General features: G+C 41.8%; 1 protein-coding gene across 5 annotated transcripts in view; it reads left to right on the forward strand.

Annotated features, from left to right (window-relative positions):
• The first annotated feature begins 3,459 nt into the window (after positions 1-3,459).
• The window catches only part of TMCC1 (transmembrane and coiled-coil domain family 1), a 122,759-nt gene continuing 116,557 nt past the window's right edge, over positions 3,460-9,661 (forward strand). For all 5 annotated transcript variants that reach the window (XR_003255024.1, XR_003255023.1, XR_003255025.1 and 2 more), the window contains exon 1: positions 3,460-3,701. The gene's annotated coding sequence lies outside the window, so the exon portion shown is untranslated. The remainder of the gene's footprint in view (positions 3,702-9,661) is intronic.

The following is a 9,661-nucleotide window of genomic DNA, read 5'->3' on the forward strand; positions in this document are numbered from 1 at the left end:
GGCGGAGGTCGCTGCCCGCGCCCACGCGCGGCCGCACTCCGGCTCGGCGGCCCTGGGAGCCGGTTCTCGGGGCCGGGGCTGCGGGGCAGGAAGCTGCGGCGCGGGGCGCGAGGCCGGGACCTGCCGCTGCTCCTCGGCTCCGCACGTGCGCGCGGCCGGGGCCGCCTGCGGCGCCCGCAGCACCGAGGCCGCGTTAGCAACAGGCTTCCCGGGCAGGAAATCGCACGGTGGTTTGAGGTGCCGCTTTCACTGCCAGATGCGATTAACGAGCAGCCGAAGGGCTGAAGGAGGCTCCTTCGGGGACGAAGCCGAAGGCACCACGACCCAAGTGGAAACGTGGCGAAGGAGCGGAGCGATGTAGCTGTGCCTGCGCCAGAAGCTGCATCCAGCCGCAGTTGAACCCAGTGTTCCCGGGAGCGGGAAGCCGTGAATAACAAGTGCACGGGCTGCCGACGCACCGGCTGACATAGCAGCGCTCTGGGCGCGAACCCGTGCAAGAGGGCGCGTCTGTGCTTGGGGAGCAAATGGCACTGTTTCTACCTGCTCAGTGCTGCCCCAGTCTTCAGCAAGATCAGCACGTTTCTGTCTAGTTTCATGTGTCGTCAACAGGAACATGTTAATCTCGGGGTAGATTATTTTTCCCTGTGGAAAGGTTAGGAGGCGAGGGAGGCCGGCTGTACTGGCCAGGAGGACTGTCCCCTTGTCAGTGCTGGCCAGATCCTCTCCCCCCGTTCTGGGACCGCTGGGGTCTCCCTGCCCGCTGGACGGCTCGGCGGCTGCCGCAGCCCCTGGGGAGCCCTGTGTCACCCTGGCTGGGTGGCCGGCTTTCTCTAGCTCCGCATCCGTGTGCGCCCAGCGCAGCTGTGCGGTAACCCACGCAGCCAGTTTGAGGTGCTTCACAACACGCAAGCAAGCTGAAGACAGAGGAAGAGCTCCTTTATTTCTGATGTGATACCTAGACAAATAGAGACTTTAGAGATTCTTGCCATTTAAAAAAAAAAAAAAAAAAAGGTTAAAAAAAGATGGGTTTTTTTTTCCGAGGTGTACCTCATACAGCCTCATAACAGTTTTTGTTTGTTTATTTGCGTATGTGGGGGTGGTTGAAGCTCTCTGGTATTGTTTGGGCTCTCTCTCCTCTTATTTAATCGTAACTTAATCACAGAATATTTGGGGTTGGAAGGGACTGCTGGAGATCATTGGGCCAAAGCCCCTGCTTAAGCAGGGTCACCTAGAGCAGGCTGTCCAGGACTGCCTGTGACTTGTACTGGAGTTAGGCAAACCTGTACTAGCATCTTGTCTGGTCACTTAGAGAATGCTTTTTGCACTTCAAAAATAATCAGCATTGAGAATATTTTTGGCTGTGTTTCTATGAATTTTTGCTTAGAGTTGTAGGAGAAAAATTTTTCTTCCCCCACTCCCTTCTCCCAGTGCATTTTCCTGATACGGTATGTTCCTCTTCAGCTAGTTTAATAGTTGTCATCTTCTAATGAAATCTGGGCTTTGGGAATTGAGGTCACTGAGTTTGGGCTATCAGTCAGATGTGAGCTGATGCGTGGCTTCTCCTTGATGGACCTCAAGTCTCCTTAGCTCTCTAATATGGCTAGCAGTTCTTCCTTGTGTATATTCTTAAAGGTGGTATGAAAGCTAATTAGTGCAGTATGCCTGGATACTGCTTGATGAAGTGGTACTTTAAAAGAGGGAAGGTACTACCCTCTTGATGAGCATATGAGTTTCTTTAGTGCTAATAGGGGACTCATGTTAACTGTCCAGGGCACAAGAGATGATCCTATCTCCATGAAGCAGAGAGTAGTTGTTCATGATATAGATCTGTTTTTGTAGGGCTTGGAAACGAACTCCAACAGTCAAATCTGGAATGCTTCTTCAAATACGCTGTTCATAAGCTGTAGTTCATTTTTCTTCAGAAATATGTTATTTATTTCCAGTTCTGGTGTCAATATGAAGCCTGGCTTTAGGAAGCTCATTTTATGACAGCACCTCTTAGACCTAGCTCTTATTTTCTGCCTTAGTGGGGCTTGCTAAGACGGCTTGTTTGGTACGGTTCTAGCAACTTGGCGCAAGGTTTAATAGTGGTTAAACCAGCCTCTTAGGAAAAAGCGAAGATAGGTGAATTAAATGTAATGTGAAAAGTAGCAGACTAAATCACTAGAAGTGATTTATCAGCACTGCTAGAATGTGAGTAATCTGCCATGGTTTAAATACTTACTTTAAAATTCTTAAGAACCCTGAACAGTCAAGTTGGTAGATGTTGTCTCAGCAGAGTGAACTCCTTCTTAAATTCCTAAACTTGTCTCTCTGTCCAGGCATGTTAAAATGATCAGTGAACTTGTGTGCATGGGAGAAATAGCAGTGATTGTATGGAGTTAGAATTTGTCCTTTTTGTGTAATAAAATTTCTGTATATTTTCAGAAGCAGTTTATGGTGATACAAAACTAGCAACCTTTTTCATTATAAAGATGATTCCTGCTGATGTACCAAAAATACAAAAAGCTTGTATCATAATATCTTTGAGCACCTTTGATTGGGAACCTAGATTCTGCTGTGCTATATGAAATGCAAACACAAATAGGCAGTCTCAGCCGCAGACAGTTTACATTTTAATAACTCACATTCAAATTAGAGAAGTTAAGAAGTAAAGCTGACACTCGTAAATGTTTGTGCGGTGCAGGAACTCCCCTAATATGTGCCCTCTGTCCATGCTGTGTCTGACTCCCATTGCTCTTTGGGTTGGTCTCCGTTTTGGACAGCAACTTAATTCTTTTGTCTGTAACTGGTCACACCTTAACTTGCTATTGCAGCCGCTTTACAAAAGGGTTTGTGGAGGCAGGATGTTGAAAGGTTATTTGGAAAGGTGAACTTAGATCCTCTATTCCTTCCTCTTGGGAATATCCCTCTTCTCAGGAAATGTAACAAGACTTGATTATTAGATGTTGGGTAGCGAGAGTGAACATTACTAAAGTGTCCTTTCATGTGTCTAGGAAATTGCTTGTTTCTATAGCGAACTATGGGAATGAGCAATTTTTATTAAATCTTAGTTCTTTTTATGTAATGACTGAACATAAAGATTGTTTTAACTGCTTAAGCATTCTTGTATGAAAATCCACAGCAAACATCAAGATATCTGTTGAGCTAGGAAGTTTTGCCTGAAACAACGTACTCTGCAATGCTACTGTGTTGCATGGTCTGTACAGTCAAATGTAACCTGGATGCTTAAAGAGTCTTCCTCCTTGGGCTACTTTATTAGGTTAAGGTACTTAGAATATGAAGTAACTTCAGTGGCTGCTTCTGATTTTAAATATGTCAAAGCTAGCAGCAACCCAATGTTCCAAATAATAGTTAATCCTCTTCTCTGTGTAAGACTTAGAGTATCAATCTGTGGTGGTGTTTTGTTGCTGATCAGATATTAATGGTGTTTCTTACTCTGGTTGTTAATTTTGGCAGGTTTTTCTCCTGTACAAGGAAGCTTTGTTGCCAAGATTTACTCTGAAAATGATCTACACTACTGACTGCAGCTGTCTACAAATGTAGAAGACTACAAATTGCATCTCCCCCCTCCCCAACTGTCTCATTTCCTACGGAATTTATGGTTCTGAATATTTTTAAATTATATCTCTACTGAAGACATTTGGATTATAACTGTGAGCATATCTATGCAAAGAGAGAAACTAGCCTGAGTAGCTGAGGTACGTATGTCTATTACCACTTATAACAAATTGATAATTGAAGTGTGTTGTTGAAATCGGGAATAAATGTGCTAGTTTGGGCAATGAAATCTTACTAAGTCTGCCCAAGAGTGGCAAGTAACAAAGACTTATAAAACTATGAAATCTGAACAGAACACAAATTCTTGAAACTTAGGTTCCCCCTTTACTTTAAGTAAGCTACATCTATTCTCCCACACTGGGGAAGAAAGGCAAGGTGGGAAAACATTATATGAGGGAGAGAACTCTAGCATGCATTTTTTTTAGATACAAATTGCTAAAACTATGAATAGTGTTGTAGATTAATGGAATATGCACACGTGCAGTGAGATCTTATGAGCACCAGAATATCCAACTGGCATTGTATGAAAGTTGGCCCTGTTTGAACCTGCTCTAGGAATATTCGGAAGTTTTCTTTCAGAAGAGTAAATAACTTGTGTTGTATGACCTGAGCCTTCACCCCTCACCCATTCAGTCCTTAAATGCTGCCAAGCTCTGTAGAGCATTGCTTCTTCCCAGGACTTGACTAACAATAAGTTGTCATTGAAATGCCCCTGTGAGGCAATGGTGGTTTCTTTATTTGGTAGAGGAAGACATAAGCATTCAGATGAAATTAGAAGATGTGTGCCTTGAATTGGAGAGCATAATGAGGGCTAGAAGTGAAGTAGATCTTGCTTATGTTCCTATACACAGGTCACAGCACTGTGATCTTTTGTTGCAAATGTCTTAATCTACAGTTTATTTCAAACTCTTAAGCATTTGAGCTTTGAAATATCTACTTAAGAGACAGGAACATACCAACTCACAGAAAGCAGAAGCTTCTCGGAGCAACTTGCCCATAATGTACAAGACTACCAGAACTGGGGCCTTGTTTTGTGACAATCTACGGAACTTTGTCCCACCCAGGAAACAGAAGATGGGGAAACTTTGCTCTTTAAGAGTCACAGAGCATCCAGTAGCTTGCCCAGTTGTATTTTACCTTAAGGTTTTTAGTTGTATATTCCATATCAAATTCCAAACCTGGAATGAGGGGATCAGCTAATTTCCTGTCTTTGAATTGGAAGAAGCTGGTATGTGTTGATATTATCTGCTGACTCTCCTTTCATAAGCTTCTTAAACACGGCTATCTTTTCTCTGATGTATATGTTCATGCTAACACTCACTGGCAGTGACAGTGTATCAGTTAATACCAGGTTATAGGGGAAGGTAGCCAAACACATCTCTTTTCTAGGAGACTCTGACTATTCATTAGCTTTCTTAATAAAGACAGAAAAAGCCAATGTGCTGACAGTAGATACTTGATGGAAGCATACATCGTGTATGCTGTGTATTTAGTAGGCACACTTAGAGCTTTGATTCAGGCTACGATGCTACTGGAGGACACTGGCCTTATCTGCCTGCTTTAATAGTCTGATGTTATCACCCCTGTAACAGGAAGGGAAAATGAACAGCGTCTGCGATGCTAGTGTAAATGATAATTGACAGTGAAGTGCTGTGGCTGAGAAGGGGACTGTTGTCTGCGCTGCGGTTACTCTTCTCCCTCCCTCCCCTGCAAGCTGAGCTAGCATCTAGGGGTGATAGTTTGTTAAATCAGTTAGCACAGGCATTGATATTTGGTTATGGTGGTATGCAGGCATAGCATTGGGCAGAAGAGTGTTTTCCTTTCCCGGGAACTGTGGTTTCATGAAAACTGGAGAAACACACCAGAGCTTCAGGAGTAAAATAATTTGCTGAGATACAAAATAAAATCTTAGTCTGTGTTTTAGATAATCTACTAGGGACTTGGATTAGTTTTGTGTTTTGGACTTTGTAATCCGACTAGGTGCCATTTTTAGCCATATGTAAATAAATAATGATCTCTGGAATTTGATCAGTCAAAATCAGTGCACATATTCCCCCAAAAGGTATAGTTTTGCAAAAAACTTTAATTGAACAATTTATTGAGTAACTCTGTCTGAAAACTGGTAGCAATAACGAGATTACATTTGTCCTTGATTGCAAAGCATTTTTTAAGGGCTTTATTTGCAATAACTGTAGTTTCTTTTTTTCAGACTCATATGAATAAAAGTGAATATTAATGTGTGGAATGGTAAAGAATTTGAGTATAAGATATAGCTTTCTTTGTAGTAAGAAATTATCTGAAAGGTGAATTGTCTCCCCCTGCTCTGGTCCTGAAACTAGCTTTTTTGTTTGTTTGTTTTTGGATGGGGATCATTATTTATTTATTCTTTTAAAATTAGATCACTTTAAAGAGCTGAGTTAGGGAACTGAGCAAACAAACCAACAAAATAGAGGGAATGGCAACTTGCAATGAAGGAGAAAAAAGGGAGCAGTAACCTTTTACTTGTTGGTTGCTGCCAGTTTGGGCTCATCTGACTGTGCCCCAAGTTATTCTCTATCTTGTAAATATTTTTAAAAGTTCTGGTACTAGGGTATTTGTAGGTAATTAATGGACAAGCATCTTTAATTCAGATTACATAGTTAACATTTGTCCTAATGGTTTAGAAATAAAACCTCGTGATTGTGGGAATTCAAGCACACAAGGAAATACTTGCATTAATTTTGCTGAAGTGTAAGCTTTTAATGAAGTATGATTTTTATCAAGGAAGTAAAATCTCTCTCCAGCCTTTTTTTTTCCTGGGTTTACTGAAATAAAAACAGAGCACAAATTTTCACTCAAAGGGAGAGAAGCTCAACCTATTATTCAACTATTAGTCATTTCTCATGATTTTTGTGTGTATGTGTGTTTGTGGAGCCAACAGTAGATCAGCTTGAGGGATCGTTTGAGCTACATATGAAGCTGCACCAACTGAATGTATTTTGGCCTCATCTTCTCAGGCAGTCTCTGCTGAACACAAAATAAAACAGTATGCTCACTGGCTATATGTATCAGCAGTTATGAAACCTGGAGGAAGATCTCTGCCTCTTTTAAGTGGGCATGTAGCATTTCTTAAAATGCTTATGTTTTTAAACTCCAGTAAGTTGCTTTGACCCACTCTTGCTGTCTCTGATGTGCCTTTTTGGGCAAGGTTATTAAGGAAGTGCTAGTATATAGCAGTATGGGCTTTCTGTTCTGTGGTTGTGTTATGTGAGAGACTCTAGAAAGTTAAGCATGGGGTTCAAAAAAAAGAATTGTCACTATTTCTAACCCCATCTCATTGCTTTGAGGATGGCAACTCGCATCTGAGCCCTCACTCTTTATTCATGAGAATGCCCAACAGCTGTATGTTGGAATGAATCATGATTTATGTCTGAGCTCTTCTAGTTCAGTGATAGCTTCTTATTAGCTCTTGCAGATGATGGTGGGAGACAGGATTATCATTGGATGACCCTGGGTCTTGTCTGCTCTGACGGGTGGCATAGTTGGACTGCTGTAATACCTAAGCTAGTGTGTATAGTTCCCTACATCATTGTGGGCCATAGTATGGGTATAGCATGCATGCCTGTGCTTTAGGAAAAACTAAAAAAAAAAAAAAGACTTGACTTCCAAGACCACCACAGAAAGTTCCTGTTGTCTTACATTCTGGAATATGCATTTTCTTCTTTTAGAAAAGATAAAAGGAAATAGCTGGTTGGAGTGAAGTTTCTCCATTTGTAGCACTTTCCTGGGATAGAGATCAGGATTACTTATGAGATGGCTTAAGAAAACTCATGATTTGGAGGCGTTCTTGTATTCTGATTTGTTTCTCGTGAGTTCGGGTTGCTCCACTGGCTGAAGTGTTTTGTCTGCATGTTTTGCATCAGGGTTGTTATATAACTGTCGGTCCAGTTATCCTTGACTAGATGATCCCAACGTTGGATAACTGCAGTGTTCAGTGGAGCTGTGCTTGAAAATAGTTGATGTATTTCCGTTAAGCAGCCGTGTTCACTACTGCGTGCCTTTGGTATTTAATGTCATGATGTGTCATGATGTTTTGCTGATTTTAATGCCTGAAATAGCACCCAAAAAGGAATGTCAAATGTTCTGTGGTAAGGGTCATAATAAATTGCAGCTGAATTTATGCACATCCTTTGGCAGTGGAGAGTAATTGATAGGCATTTGCCAGCAATTTGGTGTGAAAAATGATGTTTACTGAAACTGGGGCCTCCTAAATGAGTTTGATATTAAATGGGTTTGATCTTAAGTTTCAAAACAACGTTTTTCAAAATGAAAATGCCTGAGAAAGGGCCTATTATGCAATAAATGTAAAGATTATTAATTTATTTTATGACCAGATGCAAGAATCAAGGAAGGAAGCACCACTGCTAGTACTAGTATACTGCTTCCCACTGGGAAACTACTTTTGGATGCAGGGAGACTGGAGTAGTATGCTCACTGATGTCTCTATGGATTCCCATAGGCAAGCCCAGTTTCCATATACCAGAGTGGCTGAGTTAACTGCTGTCTTTGTGCAGTTGGATGTGGAGGTGGATATTAAAGAGCTAGCATATTTGTGTATGTAACTTAGCTGTGCTGTGTTTGCAGTTTGGATGTTCACTCCAGAAAAACTTAATTGTGTGTCAGTATTTTTATTACATATCAATATGTAATCTGTGGTTTGTTTTTAGTCTCTGAGAAGCCTAAGTCCAAAAAGTATAGTCCTTTACTCCTTTTAAAAGTATTCTCAAGACTAGTCAGCTGAAGCTGAGTGTGTCTGACCTTGCAGGGAAATATGTAGTCTGTCCATGCCAAGAAAGGTGATTAAAAGTAAATATTGAACATTGATCATACTTCTGGTATATCATAACTTGCACTTATAATGTCTCAAATTAGTGCACAAGAAAGAAAATAAACTTCAGTGTACTTAGACTGCTTGTTCGTGCTTAATGAACAAAGCAGGGAAGTCACAACTTCTGTGTGATAAGTTGCATTTATGGCTAACTCTGACCTCTGTTTCCAGACGCATGCTTTTTGCTCTAATCATGAGCCATTGCTGCTTTGGGTGCCATGGAAAATTTTTATGCAGTGCTAAGTTTCTCTGCGCTGAAGAGCTGCATAAACTCTTTGCAGAGGTTGGGCAGCATGCCAGCGCCCTTCAGGACAGGTGTTGGTGACCCTGCCTGCCTGGGCTGCGTTCCTGAGGCACGGGCTAGTTTGCCACTGCTGCTACTCGACAGAGTACCTCCATGCTCAGTTTTGTTCCTTGTCTCAAACTGCGCTTGAGCTACCTGAGATTTACAAAAATGGCTGTAATGAGTTAAATTTAAAACACATTGTGCCTGTATCCTGCTTCCGTCAGCAGCTGGTAGCAGATCGTTAGGAATGCGTGGGGAGAGGTCTGGATAAGGTGGTCCATTTCTGGTAGGTCCTTCCAGCCTCTGTCAGTTGTTGGCTGAAGGACTCCAAGCTGCCTTTAATGACAACTGAATATCGTCTTTGTAGCCCTGCAAGGAGGGACTTATTTATGCTTAATTGGAATGACAGACGTTTAATCAAACCAGTCCCAAATTAAGGCCATTATTGTACAGTAATATAATTTAAGAGTTGTACTTAATTAAAAGCTCCCAGGATTGGTTCTCTTGAGGAAAGATCAGGAAGGAAAATAGTTCTCTGAAGAGAAGGGATGAAGCTGTTTTTCCTATTCAGGATACCACAGTTTGGAAGTTGTGAAGCAGTGTAAACCATCGGTTTGTTAATGAGTGCTGGTAACCTCTAATCCGAATTTTCCTGTCTTGCATGCTTTACCTCATGTTTTAAGTAATAGAAATGCAATGAGGTGTCAGGTTTTGCTGCCTGCAAGCTGGCTTTTCTAATGACAACGGTCTTCAGTCAGAGAAGAGCTTTTTGGGTGCTCTTCTCAACAGAATGAGGTGGAGCTATCATGTGGGATTCATGTTTCTTCTGAGCCCAAGTTTGTCTTTAAAGAGTGGGTGAGGTGTATTGTTTAGAGCAGATCTGCCTAAGATCTGGGGTGCAGTATGGGAATAATTACCAGTGTTTTGGATTAGTGGATTGATTTCCC

Source organism: Apteryx rowi, unplaced genomic scaffold (genome assembly GCF_003343035.1).
Source record: "Apteryx rowi isolate R43461 unplaced genomic scaffold, aptRow1 scaffold_4, whole genome shotgun sequence".
NCBI classification, from domain to species: Eukaryota; Metazoa; Chordata; class Aves; order Apterygiformes; family Apterygidae; genus Apteryx; species Apteryx rowi.